The sequence below is a fragment of the Medicago truncatula genome, chromosome 2 (assembly GCF_003473485.1).
Source record: "Medicago truncatula cultivar Jemalong A17 chromosome 2, MtrunA17r5.0-ANR, whole genome shotgun sequence".
NCBI classification, from domain to species: Eukaryota; Viridiplantae; Streptophyta; class Magnoliopsida; order Fabales; family Fabaceae; genus Medicago; species Medicago truncatula.
Genome location: NC_053043.1, coordinates 31734821 through 31751381, shown reverse-complemented (window position 1 = coordinate 31751381; position 16561 = coordinate 31734821). Strand labels below are relative to the sequence as shown.

At 37.0% G+C, this 16561-nt stretch overlaps 1 pseudogene; it reads right to left on the bottom strand.

The window, feature by feature from the left end:
- Positions 1-1227: 1227 nt before the first annotated feature.
- LOC25486863 (lysine--tRNA ligase-like) lies at positions 1228-3695 on the bottom strand (annotated as a pseudogene).
- Positions 3696-16561: the final 12866 nt, after the last annotated feature.

The window sequence follows — 16561 nt, the reverse complement described above, 5'->3', positions numbered from 1 at the left end:
CTTGAATTTCTTCTTATTTTTGATCACCCAATAATATACGTCTGGTCTAAAAATGAGACCTACATGTTGAATTTTTTTCACTATTTTTTTCATACATGTTTAGCACATTAAAATATAGCTTTACACAAAAAATTAAATTTCTTCGACCAGGGATAAATTAATTATAATTTTTATTCCCTCATAATTATGAATTTTTTAAACAATTTATAACTAATTTGTATCTCGTTTAAAAACTACAAAATTTCATTCTGAAGGTCCTTATCATGTTCTAGTCATACCTACAAAATTAGGGAACTAAATTTGACTTGTGACTATACGCTTACGCGGAACAAAATTTCAATTTTGCACGTTTTGGTTGAAAAATCAAAATAAATTTAAACGACTTCGAAATGATATGAAACTTTACAGATCTTTTTTATGTATTTTTATAGATGTCTATGCAAATAATGAACTCAAAATTTGATTTATAGGTCGAGATTTCCATTGTTTTGTTTTTTGAGCTTTTGACTCTTTAAAAATTCATAATTAATTTGTCGTTTGTCAAAAATTTATAATTTGTTTTGTGTAAAGCCAGATTTTAACGTTCTTAACTCACCTCTAAGAAATCATGAAAAAATTCAATCTCTCGGTTGCTTTTTTGGACTTCGCGTATATTACAGGGTATAAATAATAAAAATCTCGAATTACATGGTCAGAATACATGTTATTTAATTACAGGGTGAATTTCAATTAATAACCCTATTTTAAATTGTACTTTTATTGACAAAATGATAAACCTATTTTATTTCAATTTTTTTTTAGGAAAAAAAATATTTGGATTTATAATTGTTTATATATTATCTCACATGTGAATTTGCGATAAATTTTTTGCCCGGGCTCCATAAATTTCCTGGCTCCGCCACTGGGCAAAGTTATCTAGCAAGGATAATGACATATCTTTCCTTCACTACCTCTGAGTTGCAAATGAAACACAAAAAACTCCTACAGAACACAAACAGGTATGTGTAACTATTTTCTTGTATATCTCATCTCAATCTTATGTTATGTTTCAAATGCATGATTAAAAATTGTTTTAATTATGATAAAAATACACATCGAACTAAAAAATGAAAGGACAATCAAAGAATTGAATCAGAACAAATATTTCTGATGTTGTATATGTAAATATATTTAGAATCTAATAAATGAGTCCAATTTTTGAATACTACATTATAGTATGCATATCAATTACCAAGAACAAGGTTGGCATAGTAATCTTAATGGCTTGAAGGAGAACACACCACCTGAGCATGCAGATAGAGAGAGATAAAGAGATTGAACCTTAATATTTTGTGAATCAGTCAATAACATGGTCAAGTAATCAATACCCAAACCACAACCACCAGTTGGTGGCATACCATTCTCCAAAGATGTAGATAATGTTTCATCTAAGGTCATTGCTTTGTCATCAAACAAGTGCTGCAAAACAGAGAAAATTCACTACTAAAATATGGCAAACTGTTTGAGCATAATTATTTTTGCATATTGCAGCAATATCATCTTATTACCTTGAGTTGATCATCAAATTGTTTCTGTTGTACCACATGATCATTCAATTCAGAACACCCATCACAAAGCTGAAAAGTAAAAAATTAAACAATGATCAGAAGTCAGAAACTTGAATCCATATTTTTTAAACACCAATCACCTAAATGTCGTGATACTACCCGAAATTTGTTAACAAACAATTCAAAATGTCCAGTCAATCCTGGTTTCGTTCCGTGATTCTTTGCTACTCACAATCTCAGGAAGGTTTGTAATGAATGTAGGATTGACACATGTTTCCACCTAAAAGTGTCTCACAAGCTGCAATACATCAAGAACAATAATTAAATGCATTTTCTCCATACTACACGATGTTGGCTACATGAATGACTTGACATACAACACTAGATTCATATAGAAATTATTGTTACACGGCATTAACTAATTAGAATCGGCAGAGCTCTTAACTAGAAAATAGAGTTAGTTACACACTGTAATAATAGTTGTTCATTTAGAAAGACTAAAATTTCTATGGTTTTGTATTCCTATCATCCATAACTATTTCATTCTTCAAAACCAGGCTCAGGCTTACAAAAAAATTTCGTAGGCCAGACTCAGACCTATCAAAGTCTGGTCTGATCTGGCCTATTCGCACCTCTACGCATGACCTCTGGATAAATTAAAAGAGATATTTTACCATCTCATACAAGTGCTACTTAGTTTTTTTTTAAAAATTGCTACCAAGTCTCAAAGAGATAATTAACTATTCACTCAAGCTGAAATGTTTTGCTATTTTATTACCAATTGTTTGCGGCTGGTATGAATGACAAGTGGATTTGACAACTTCATGCCTCTTCAAAATACAACGTTACTAGCGTCGACAATTTTTTGACATAAAGGGACCAACCTTCAAACAATGATCATAATACTCTTATTTGGCACAAGGAGGTTCCTCTAAAAGTCAACATCGCGTGACGTCTTTTGCAAAACCGCCTTCTAACATCTCATAACTAAATCAGGCGAAGAGTCTTTCAAGCAAATACATTTTTTTGCTCAGGAGGTTGCGGCTCACAAGAGGATTGTGATCATCTGTTTTTTACTTGCGACTTTTTTGAACAAATTTGGAATGAAATTTATAATTGGCTCAAAGTGGTTTCAGCTAAACCATCTCGAGTAAATGATCACTTGCTTCTTTTTCTTTCGTTATGTGGCTTCTCAAAAAACATTTGTTCTGCTTTTTATTTAATTTGGCTTTCTTGTGTTTGGATTATCTGGCGTGACAGGAATGCTAGAGTTTTCAACAAAAGGTCAATTCAATAATTCAACTTATAGATAAAATTAAGCTTCAATCCTTCTAGTGGCTGAAGACAAATCATCCTAATTTTGCTTTTAGTTATCACATGTGGTGGCTTAATCCTCTTTTATGTTTGAGAGTTATCACCTAATTTATTTTAGCTTCTATTTTAAGCGTGCTTGCATTAGTGCTATATCGCTTTTTTTTTTTTTGCATTGTTAACCTGATGTAACAAATATTTCAAATATTTCTTTTACCTTAGTTCTTCTCTGACACTCCTTATGTTTGAGAGACTAAGTTATGATTAATATATTTCATTTTAACTTCTTAAAAAAAACTATTCACTCTTTTTTTTGGAATAGAGAAATTATTATTTATTAATTAATAGTATTGGTGACTATTCTTTATGATCGTACCTGATCAGAAGGTGGATGCCGATGCTTTGAATGCGGTGGTTTAAGTGGTGGTGAGATGCGCCAAAGTGTTTCGTGGAGCGGATGGGGGGTGTGTATCTGCAGGCACTCCGACGCTCAAGTAAGTAGAGATCAGAGAGAGTGAGGGTTTAGAGGAAGAGATAGATTCTACCTTGGGAACTGCTTTGAGTCCCCTATTTATAGAGGTGGAGGGCTTTGAATTGTATTGGGCCTAAGTAAATGAGCCAAAAGTCCTTTTGGCCGGTCCAGAACAGTAGCCCCCAAGTCGTTGCTCTTGATGAAGAGTGATGACTAAAGTGCGGGCATATTTGGTCGTTCTTAGCTGGCCATATAAGGAGGTTCGCTCTGTGAGTTGTAAGCTAGAAAGTTACCGATCCCGTTTGACGGACACAACGACTCTTCTGAACCAAGGAACTGTTAAGGCCGAGGACTAAGAATGTCATGAGGACTGTGCGGGAGCGTGAAGGGGTTCGCTCGCTATCCCTTGGTAGTATCTTGCTTTTTGACCGAATCAGTTCGCTAGTAGAAATTCGTGTCCGGCGTGTGGGTGCTCGGTTGGCTTAAGCCGGAGGAAAGATTCCCTTGTCTAAAAGTTTGGTCGATTGTCATTCCACAATTAATGCCCACGTCTTTGAGGGAAAGGTTGAGGAGACATGACCCTTGGTTTCTGAGTGACACATGTAAAGGCTATTGCGGTACTTGAGTGCCTAAAGCTTGCAGGGTGTTCTTGGTTTATGTTTCCAAGGAGTCATCATCACCATTGATTTAATCCTGACGTTTAGAGAACTACTTCGAGAGATCAGAGCCCTTGGATGAATGACTTGATTAGATCTGGATCGTAGAGGTGCCACTTGAAGGGAGAGTTGCAGGTGAAGGGTTGTATCGGATGGTACTACGCGACCTTTGGGAGGTTTTACGAAACAAGTATAAATAGTTCAAACACTTGTTTGGAACATTACTGCATTTCATTCTCTCAAAGCCTTAGAGATTTTTCCAATGTCTTTTCAAAAGCAAAGCGTTTCCGAACCCTCAACTTCCTCATTTTCAGTCGAGATCATCCATTATAACATGTAAGATTTCGGTGATCCCTCTTTCCCTTTTCTTCATGCTTGATTCCTGTTAGTTTTTTGTTTTAAGAAACCGTAGAAATGCATGCTTCTTAGGGTAGCAGTTACTCCGACTCAGTGGTTTCCGTCGTTTGTTACGGTGGTTTCCACCGTGCGTCAGGAGTTCTAGGTGCTTTGTTGTCTGTTTTCTGTCTGTGTTAGAAAAACTGGCGACAGGCTTTAGTTTAATCCATAAGCTTTTAGTCATGCTCGCCTTCGAACGGTCTCCGCGATGTTTGGGATAGATCCGTCGTTTTGTTTTTGTCTCTTGTCCTTTAGCGGTGGTGTTTGACCCCTTCCTCGTCGCGGTTGACTTGATAGGTGGAGGAGGGGTGGATCTGACTGTTAGATTCACTTTTTCAGGTCTTCTATGGCAAACGAGGAAGCTGTCGCGCTAGACTCTTCTTGGTTGGGGGAGGAGCCTCTACAAATGGAGTCAGATTTTTCGAACGACGGTGTGGGAGAAATTCCCTTTGGATCCATCGGCGACGTGGAAGATTGGGAGCTGATGCTTCCGAGCACTTCTGATCTGGTGTGCTCGTTGTATGAAAACCATGTCTTTCCCATGTATGAAGTGGTTTTCAAAGACATGGGTTTTCAGCTCCCTTTTTCTGAGTTTCCACGAGAGATGCTTCGCTGGACTAAGTTGTCTCCTTCGCATGTCCATCCAAACTCTTACGCCTTTATGAGGGCTTTTGAGTTGTTGTGCGATAACCTCCGACTCCCTGCTTCCAAATATGTCTTATTTTCCTTCTTTACTGTACAAAGAGGTACGGATTGGATTTCTTTTCGCCAAAATCAAAAGATGTATGAGGTATTTGCTGGGAAGGTGCAGAGTTTTAAGGAATGTTTCTTCCTAGTTCGGCCGAGGAGCGCAACTGCTTTGGACATTCTGTTTGAGGCTGCGAAGGATGGTATTCAAGAACGTCGTCCTTTCTTTCCCTTGTGCCGGTCTCAAGATCATTTTCGTTATGAGCCGAAAAACTTTGGTCGGACTGTTACCAACCTCTCAGAGGAGGAGATAGATATACGCCAATAACTTTGGGCGTTTGTTTAGTCTCTTCCATTGAGGACTAAAACTGACAAACGGGGAAACCCATGGGTGAGTGCGGATGGGACCCCGGTAACATAGTCCGGCCTCATCAATACCCATGAGTTGTTGACGTCCGACAATTTCGAGGATAGCCTTGGTAGTTCATTTCTTCCCTTCTTTGTTGACCCATTTTGCTTGTGTCTGTTATTTCTCTGATCTGATGATTTCTTTCTTTCTTCTGTTTTGCAGAAAAGATGAAAGACTTGGGAGTCTATGTGAACGCGGCCCACAAGAAGATATATGCCAAGAAGCGGCGGAAGAACGTTCAATCTCTGGAGCATCACATAGTTGGCTCCGGAGTTGGCTCATCCTTTGGTCCAGTGGTGGACTTGGAAGGTGAGGACCCTCCCGAAGAGCTTGTGCAAGAGTCTGTGAAGAAGCAAAAGGTGGGAACGCCTTCCAAGCAGCCGGTCACACCCATCAGAGCATTTCTCATTCGCTCTGAGAGAGGAGACTTCCTCCAGCTTCCGAAGGTTCGGTCTGAACCAGATCAGTGTGGTCCCCACTCCACCCTTTTCTTCTATGATTCCGAGCTGAGGATTATTCAGAACCTTGGTCCAGCTGGCCGGAGTAAGGCAATAGCAGATGGAGCTATTGCTACGATGAAGGCTCTAGAGGTGGCCACGGCCCTGAACAATGTTTCGCTGGAATATGAAGTCCGGGCTAACGCATTGGCGTAGGAGATGGATGCTATGACTGCTAAGGTAGTTGCTCTTGATGAGGATCAAAGGAGCAAGAGGTCAGTTGCCGAGGAGCGTGACCGCCAATTCGCTGCAATGGAATGTTAATTGGCAGAGGTTCGGGATGCTCTTGAGTAAGCGGTTAGTTCTTCCCAGAAGCTGGCTGAGGAGAAGGCGTCTTTAGAGGAGACTCTGAAGAAGGCGGACCTCCCTCGGGAGGATGAGATGGAAGATACCACTGTCCTGAGGCGCGCTGATCTTGTGGACACGATTGGTGAGCTGGAAGGAAGCTTGGTGGATGTCGTCAAGATTGGCTTTGATCGGGCGGTGGCTCAGCTGAAGGTAGTGAACCCGGATATCGACCTGAATGTCGAAGGAATTCATCCCCTTAGTGACGTGAATGATGGGGTGATCTCTCCGCCTCCCGATCCTGAAGAAGACAATGGGCATGTTGATGAAGCTCAGGCCTGATGAGGCCTTGTAATTTATTATCTTTTTTAACAACCATGCTTGTAATGACATTGTGCGTTCTTCGTGGTTTTAGCACTCTTTTGCAATATAATTATTTCGTCTTCGATTTACACTTGTGTGAAAATATCTGTTTTATTTTCAAGTATAATGTTTGCTCATTGCGTGAGGCTTTGTATACTGATTGAAGTATTTGTTGAGAGCGAACTGTCTATCTTGTGTGTTTCAATGACTGTAACAATTTGTATGCTCTTGGTGTTCAACTTGTTTTGTTGCTCGCTTTTCGAAATGTGAGGCTTTGAGGCGAAGCAAAGTGTGTTTCACTGTGGTGGGATGGATTACCCCCCGCAATCATTATTTCGACGAAGTGATTTAATAACTGGAGAGTTTTACATGCCCGCCTAATTATTTGTTGTATAGGTTCAAGGTTTTGCCATTCTTTTCCTAGGTATTTGTTGCTCTATTGGAACGTTTTACCTTTTGCGTTGTTTTTGTAAGGAAAAATCCGGGCGTGAGAGTTCTAATTGTTACGCAGAGTATTTGTTAGAAGTATTTCACATCCAAGAGATTGTTTATCTGAATGTTTGTCCAAAGTTGTGTTTCGGACGTGGGACAACAGATGAACGAAGAAATTATTCTAAGTTCAACATACTGAGGCGTGAATCACCTATTGCGAGCTGGGGTTCTACCTAACATGCCGACCAGTGATGTCGCAGTAGTAAGCGCACATACTGAGGAGTAAGAGAATCTGTTGTGTAGATTTCTCTCATCCTTTACTTTTTTGGATTCGGGGTGGCACGACTTACCTCTTCCATTTATTTTTGCTCGATCGGGGAGCGAGAAGTTCGTTGTAACCTCGGGGACTGATTGGAGTCCCCTATTTATAGAGGTGGAGGGCTGCATAGCCGTTATAATGGCACACCTGGCTATGGTGGTTACGAAATCGTGGGAAGTGTAACCGCCAGAGCGTTTATTGCGGGAACGTACAAAGAGATGTTGTGGTTCGTTTGAACTAATCTCTTTCGCTCCGTGCACCCCCCTTGTGTGGAAGGGATGTGTCGCAAGTAACTTTGCCAAACGTGGTGTTTGAACTTTAAATTATATTGGACCTAAGTAAATGGGTCAAAAGTCCTTTTGACTGATCCAGAACACTTTATAATCATCTTCGATAGAATTTGAATTTTGTCGTTTAAGTTTGTATATCAAACTCTTATTACTAAACTGAAAACTTTTACCATTTTAGTTGATATACATACACAGTATATATAAAGATATCATTAATACACTATTGAATTATTCAATCACAAATTATTTAAAGGGCAATGCTATCCAGTGTCCCCAGGGCACTGGTTAAGGAGCAATAAATGAACATGCAGTAAATGAATCAATCACATTTGTTTTACCTCTATTAATGTAAGAAATAAATCAACTAATTAAAATAAGAAAAATGTGCTTTCAATACGTTGTCAAATTTTCTATTTTGTGATACAAGCATTGAATTCTTTTTTCTTTTTTAAAACAATTCATAAAAAATTCACGGAGGTTCGAAAGAAAAAAAATGATTCATAAAAAATTTACGGAAAAAAGAAAGTTCATTTGAGTAAAATCCATGTGAAAAAAAAAAATAATTGTTAAGAAATGAAAATAATACAGCTCTCTTTTATTTTAATTAGCTGACTTATGTAAAGGAAAGGAAATCATATTTTTAATAGGATAAGGAAGTAAAATCCACGTGAAAAAAAGTACCAAAACTAAAATCACAAGAAAAATAAAGGAAAGGAAATTTAATATAGTATTAAATACAACTCTCTTTTATTTTAATTAATTGACTTATTTATCACTTTAATTAAAGTAAATTAAATGTCATATATTTATTTATTGCTTCTTGGAGGCACCGGTTAACAGCACCCTTATTTAAATGCATGAACTATAAAATAGTTGGGAGTCATGTCAACAGTTTTAATGATGTGTTATTTTATAATCATTTTGTTTTTTGACAAGGTCATTTTATAACTTGTTGACAACGTGAACAATCATTAAACTAGTATTATTTTCTTTATTCCCTCAAATAATTAAGAAACCTTTTTTAAAAGTTTTTGTTGTTGTGAAGTTTAATGAAACCGCCACATGCAAATAGCCACCACCTACAAATCAAAAGGTATCGGATACCACTATACCAGTGCACCAATGGTAAAAGAATGACCAGGTCTTGACCAAAAAAAAAAAAAGAATGGCCAGGTTTGGTTCTTATATTTTCACAAAGAGAGTAGGCAAGAATTTATTTGACAGAGGATCGAATAAGCATGAATAAAGCACGAAAACTTGAAGATAAAAGTCCATGTGCAAGAATATGATGAAAATATAACTTAAAAAACTTTTTTTTTAATTTAAGAGAATAAATCATTATTCTAAAAATTTAAATTATTAAATTGTCAGATATTATAATTATAAGTGATTTTATAAAATTATATTTTATTAATGATATGAGAAAGAGAGATTAAAAAAATAGAAAGAAGAAAACGTAATAAATAATAAAATGTATGATATAAAAAAATCAATAAAAAACCAAAAAAAAAACATCAATAATATTTGTGGAAAAGATATTTGATAAACCATGAATATTTTTTCCAAAATAACATTTAATAAAACACAGAGGAAATACTACTATTATGTACCAACACCTTACCAACTAAATCAATCTTAGTTTTGCATTGAGTCATATGATAGAGAAATTTTTTTTTTGTCACAAACACAAGTAAAAAGTGTTTAGACACACAAATAGTTGAATAAAATTAAAGAAAAAGTAATTAAATAATATGACTAAATTTTTTTTCTCTACTTTATGTCAATATGCTCAAACCATTTTTCTTAGTCACAAATACAAGTAAAAAGTGATTAGACACACAAATAATTCAATAAAATTAAAAAAAGTAATTAAATAATATGACTAAATTTTCATTTTTTCTCTCTACTTATGTCAATATGCCCAAACTATTTTTATTTATATTTGTGTTCAAACAAGTGATTCTTCTTATGATAATGATTAACTATAAGAAAAAGGTTTCATATTATTTTAGTATATTTTCCGTTCACATTTTGCTTTTGTGTTAGGAGGAGCCAACCTTTATAGACAAGTCAAAACTATGGTCAGCTTAGCTGGCCTAACTAACCTTCTAGTATTGCCATCATTTTGGAGTTCCGGAACACCGTTTGATGACCATGTTTTCAAAGGAAAAGACATTTCTATTGGAAAGTCAAATAATGAATACACAAAGAAGAAACATTTCATTTGATAACTCCATATAATATGATGCAACATTAATTAAAGAACATAAATAATGTATTTTCAAACATATATAAAATAATGGCACACTATTCCTTAAAAAAAAAAAAACATTATTAGATGTACGCGTAACATAATTTTACACTGACAATGTATAGAGATTAGATAAAAAAAATTATAAAATGCTTTAAGTTAGCCCATTTTACATAATAATTAATTGATTGGTTGAGTGAATCCATGCACCAAGAGAATAAAATATCCATCAAATAAAATTGATATCTTGTAAGAATAATTCTTTTGTCTGACCTTACTTATATTTCAATTGAATCTTGGATTATCAAACCTCTTTTTCTTGAGAATATGACGGTTAAATTTTTTTTTTTTTCACAAATCAAAATATATATTAATAACAACGATAATATACCCTGCACAAGGCGTGCGAAAAGTGGATCACCGATCAAAATTTATAAAGTCCAGGTGCCAAATAAAGAGAGACACCATTCAAAACAATCGAAAAGAAATTACCCTTAAGCACCCATACAAAGGATGGGGTGTTTCCACCAATCATAAGAACAATACATAAAAGAGGGATGCTTTGCTTTCATCCACTAAAAAGAGTTCAACTTTACTTTCTCAAGGAGGACATAAGGATGTAAGGCCGCATTTTTAAATATACAGTTATTTCTATCCTTCCACCAGGCCCGGCCTTGAGGGTGTGCAAGATGCTCAACCAGGTCGGGCCTCCAAATGCTACGGGTCTCTAACGAAAAATAAATCTAATACCCACCCCCATTTAAATAAAAAATATATATGTTATATCCTTTTCTTTCTTTAGTATACGTTTGAGTTTTTTTCTAGACTTCTAGTTCTCCTTTTTGTACATAAATCGGATCCTATCAAACCACCCCTAATTTGTATAATCACTTAATCAGTCAATTTGGAAAGCTATTTCATTGAAAGAATCACAACAATCATTTTTTTCTTCGCATAAACCATTCGTTTTACCCTTTTCTACAACAGAGGAGTGACAAATCCAAACGACACCGTTAGATAAATTTCACCTCTTTCACTTAATTTTTTTTAATTACTTTCATGTTTAGAACTTCTTCTGATTCTGATTTTTTTTAATGAAATTTAGCTACACAAAAAAATTACGTTTTATTTTACTAGGGGCCTATTTTAAAAAGAGAGCCAAGCCTCCTATTTCACGGGGACGGCCCTGCCTTCCACATAACTTATACGCAAGCAAACCAAATAGCTTTCAAGAAAGAATGAGTGCACCACGGTAGTCCTGCCATATAAGCAAATTGAAGATGATGATAACAAAGTTCACAAGGAGACACCGAAGATAAGCCAAACCAATTCCAAACATGATACCATAAATTAGTAGCTGTTTCACATTCCAAGAAAAGATGTCGGCATGTTTCCTACGTCACAGCCGACCGGACAACGAATCCGCAACTGCAAGTATGTTCCGCCTGAACAAATTGGCTCGCGTCGGAAGTCTATTACACAGAAGGCGCCACACAAACAACGACACCTTCGCCGGTATGTGCATGTGCCACACATCATCACCGACAATCCTATCCACCTTGTTATCATGGTTTTTGGGTGCCAAGTCATTAATTGGACTTGAACCTTTTGACCGTTGATATCTCTCTTTTTCCTTGGGAAGGGTGAAAGGAGAAAAACCCTTAAAAAGTTCTAGATTCGGGGGTCGTTTTCGCTACGGGAAGGTGTTAGGCACCCGGAGCGATTATGGTATTCCATAAGAACCGCTCTCCTAAGTTTATTTCTACGCTTTAGTTTTATTGCCTATTTGTAAAAAACAAGGGTATAATTAGTGAAGAATGGGGGTGAGAAGAAGTAGAATTTGGTTTTTATTTCGGCTTGGATGAGTTTTGACTCATTGCCTACGTACCCTTTTAAGGGATCAAAACCGTTCGTAGTTCATTCTCAAAAATGGTTTTTGTTTTTTTTTTTGTTAGTTGATTTTAAGTTTGAAAAGAGATTTTGAAGAAAGGAGATGAGAGGCCTCAAGGGCATAAGATTTGGAAAGTGTGAGGTGGGATTAGTCATTTTGCAAAAATAAAGTCCAAGGAGGATTAAGATTTATTGAAAAAATTTACTTAAGAAAATAACGGGAAATAAGGAGTTTTGACTCCATTTTATTTTCAAAAAAAGAGGTTTTCAAGTGAGGTTATTTGCATGTTTTGGAAAAAGATTGGATTTTCTCTAAGTGTTTAAACCTAAGCATTCGTCTAACCATACAATCCTATGCATACATCTAAGGTGAGTGTGTGCGTGCCGGTGCGTCATAGTGTCCATAGTCCATATTACAAGAATTGCCTAAATACATTCTATGGCCCCTTTGCCAAGCTACAAAACAATGGTAACAAATTACATCACCAAATGCATCAAAACTTGCAAAAATAAATGCTAAGCTAAAGAAAGTGGAGGAGATAGTGGTGAAATGGAGAAATGCTCATGAAATGTATGGCACATGAGATGAAATGGTTAGTGATCACAAAGCACAAAATAATAGGAAATAAAACAAAAAGAAATTGCATAGGAAAAGCAAAAGAAAGTAATAAAGTGGCAAAAGCCTAAAAAATTTTGATATGATACCTAAAGGTGCTTGTGACCCACTATTGTTATTTCATGGCAATTTTGAAAGAGATTTTGTGTCAAGCCATGACATGAAATTAATAGGGACACATGCAAGCAAAGTACCACACCAAATTCATAGAGAAATTTGACACTTTATTTTTTAAGGCTAAACTTGTTGCTTGCAAAACAAAAAAATTCATAAAATCATGTTCAAAAACAGCAAACAAAAGCACATTTCCAGGGGCATATTCATCACCATATTAGGCATCATTCATTCACATCATAATATCAAAATGTCAAGAACAAAACATAGCAAAATGCATACCAAAAGTGTAAAAACACATGGAATTAGTTCATGCCATTTTAACATTTTTTTTTATGCAAGAAACACCATAGAAATACCAAAAATGTATCAAGAAATCACCAGGATTTTTTTAGGAACTTTCATAAAAAAGGTGAGTAAGCAACAGGTGCAGATAGCAAGGAAATACGGCGCAAATAGCACAAAAAAGTAAAAAACGTGAAAGTAGACTAGGCCCAAACCCAAAGCCCAAATTCAAAACACAGGAAGGCGCAGGGACCGTTGGATTGATCCAGGAGATGGAACCCTAGATCCAACGGTCTAGATTGAGGGAAACGAACCAGAGCTGGACCGGTCCGGTTCAGCTGCTTATAAAAGGATTACAGGACCGGTCCAGTCCATTTTTCCTTCTCCTCTCTCTCTCTACCCTAAACCTAGTGAGAGAAACTCTCACCTCTCCCCTCTCCTCCGGTTGTCTTCTCCGGTGAGCTTCACCGCTCCGGTGTGGTGGCTTGCCGGCCCAACAGGGCGGCGCCGCCGCACCGGAAGCGAGAAACTCCTCCGTTTTCAAAAACTTTTACAGATTAAGACATCCTTTTTCATCCTAAACACGAATATGGCATTAGATTTTGCATGCAAGGTCTGAATCGTTGTAGATCTGAGGTTTTATGTCACGGTTTTGAAACTCTTTTTTTCTTTGAAACTTTCTTGGATCAAATCCTTTTTTATCCTTCTTGATCTGTAACGATTCGCTTGCGTTGATGCTTTTTGAAAAGAGAAAAGCGAGATTTACGTGTTTACGGTTACGGTTACGGTTTGTGATTCTGGAAAATTTTCTATATGCTTGCTCGCGTGATTTTTTTTACAGGTTTAAGCTATGATATTATTTTCTGAGAAGAGGTTATGAGTTTTACCTAAGGTTTTGGTTGAAACCTTTAATGGAGGAAATCTCTGGAAATCTTGATTCTGTTCTTGATGATTTTGATGATTTTGCTTGCTTTTGGACCGAAAATAAATCGGTTTACCGGTTCTGCTTCTTCATCTTCTCTGATTCTTTCTCTACTTCTCTCTCTGTGATTTCGTGTTTGAGCTTGCTTCAATGCTTCTTGAATCTGCGTGAAAAATCCCTATGATCAGTGCTTGAGCTTGCTTCAATGTGAGCTCGCACTTTGAATTGTAGGAGAATTCTTCAATCCGGTGATGAAGATTCACACGAATCTCTGAGGATTGATGCGAAAATTAATGCATTTGTGTATGAATTTGGGTTCTGGAAAATTTTAGGGTTCTTGTGTTCTTACTGGTTTCTCTGTGATCTTTGGTTTTGATCTAACTGACAAGAAAGAGAAAGATTGATTCTGTTTTTGGTGAAGTGGCGTGTGATCCATGGCTCTGAATCTGACTCACTGTATTTATAGCTGACATGTGTGCATTGGAACCAATAGGAAACTGACATGTGGCATTGGACTGAGAAAGGGGGCGCTGCCCTATAATTCTGACTTGAAGGACCTGTTTGCAATTTTGAAAGAAATAGGGACTAAACTGCAAAATTAAAAACAGAACTAAAAAATATAAAAAATTGGACAATTTGGACTTAAATGCAATTTTAACAAAATTAAGGGACTAAAATGCAAAGTAAAAATAAAATGAATTAAAATTTGTAATTTTGACCAAACGTAAAGTGAACCTAAAATAAAATCAACAAACGGACTAAAACGAACCAATGGCCTAAATGAGGTACTTCAAAGTAACCTCTATGCCAAAATTTTGGGTGAAATGACCAAAATGCCCCTAGGGCTAAAAATGACCTAAACTGACTCAAACAGACTCTGACACTGACTCAGATGCGAACTTGAGATGAAATGTTAAAAATGAATTTGAAAAGACTCAGAGACAGTCACAAGGATGAAAATGGGTCCCACTGCAGGAAATGACCAAAATACCCTTCTGTATGACTTTTTTTGCAAATTTTGAAATAAACTGAGGTAAAAACAATGTAATGATTCAGAGACACTTTTGAATGTCTTACAAGACAAGTAAAGACATTTTGAAAAGTTTTATGCAAGAAAAACATAGGTAAAATTGCGATTGAAAATACGGCAAGGCAGAGACAATTTGAACTGTGCAGTTGAAATTTGATAATTGACAAAGTTTGAAATGAAATTGGGCCCAGTATTTTTAGGTCCAAAAACAGGGTATAACAGCTGCCCCTATTTAAGTTTCTTTGTCTGGAGAGTCAAGAGACGGAGTCTTTGGCTTGACAGGACGAAGATACTTAAATATTAGCATTTGCACTGTGTTTGGACGTAAAAATACGCCTACCCATTTTCAAATAACATGCATGTCATGCATCATTTGGATTATGAATGCAAGACCTCATGGGGATTGGAATTAACAAAATATGTCGTATCCATTGCGGGATTGGTAGACATTGACAAAGATAGTGAATAGCAGAGTAACGGGAAACTAGAAACAAGTTGGACAGGTACAAGCTGTTCTTGGACTCAAACTAGCCACTTGACCGGGGATGAAACAAACAGACAACTGCGAGTTGTTCTTATGGATTCGAACTGGTCACTTCACAGGGGATAGAGGTTACTGGACAAACATGAGTTGTTCTTATGGATTCGAACTGGTAACTCACTTGGGGATATTGGAAAGTGCGAGTTGTTCTTATGGATTCGAACTGGTGACCCGACTGGGAAAAAGAGAAAATTGGCAAGTACGAGTTGTTCTTAAGGATTCGAACTGGTTACTCGACTGAAAGCAAGGCAAATAGACAGGTGCGAGCTTGTTCTTGGATGCGAACTGGTTACTCCACCGGAGACAAACAGATAGATAGGTACAAGCTGCTCTTGGATTGAGCTAGCCACTCGACCACACGGAGACATATTGACAGGTACAAGCTGCTCTTGGATTGAGCTGGGCACTCGACCGATAACATAAGCAAATTGATAGGTACAAGCTGTTCTTGGACTTGAACTAGCCACTTGACCAAACAGAAACATATTCACTGGGGATTAGTTTGTTTGACAAAATATAGATTGAGATTGACTTGACGTCGATTTGATTTGAAAAGTAGAAATTGACCGATATTATTGGCTCACAAGGTTTTGACAGAGAACCTGACATGAGTATTGAATTGAGACTGATGTTGACATCGGAAATGCGATATGCATGAATGATATAACAGTTTCATTAAATGGATGGGCACGTAATATGCATGATTATGCATGTATGAATGCTTGTAAAGCATGACTGTTGGCAGTTTGTAGGCACGACTTCACGGGGAAGACAAGACATTAGAGTATTGGGCACGTGGTGGCTCGTGCTATATTACACATTCTTGAAAATCCTCTTTGGAGATGACGTCGTTGGGAGACGTATCGGAACCATGGTCGAGGGCCGGTAGGTATGTAACTTGCTGGGGATAGAGTCTTGAGAGACTCCACCGGGGAAAACGCCGTTGTGCTGGGCATTTCAATGCTGGGTATGTTGTAGACATTGCATCTGTGGTCAATGCTTTTTGCATATTATATTCTCATTTTCATTCATCATTTTTGCATCCCATTTTTGCCTGGATCGCCCTTTCGGGTTTTCGATCCACCGGGGAAATAAATTCTTTTCAATGCCCCATTTTTGCCTGAACTGCCCTTTCGGGTTTTCAATCCAGCGGGGTGCTCATTCTTGCCTAAGCCGCCCTTCCGGGTTTTCAACTTAGCGAGCCTTTTCATTTTCATGCATTCTCATTCTGTTTTTTCATTCTTGCCA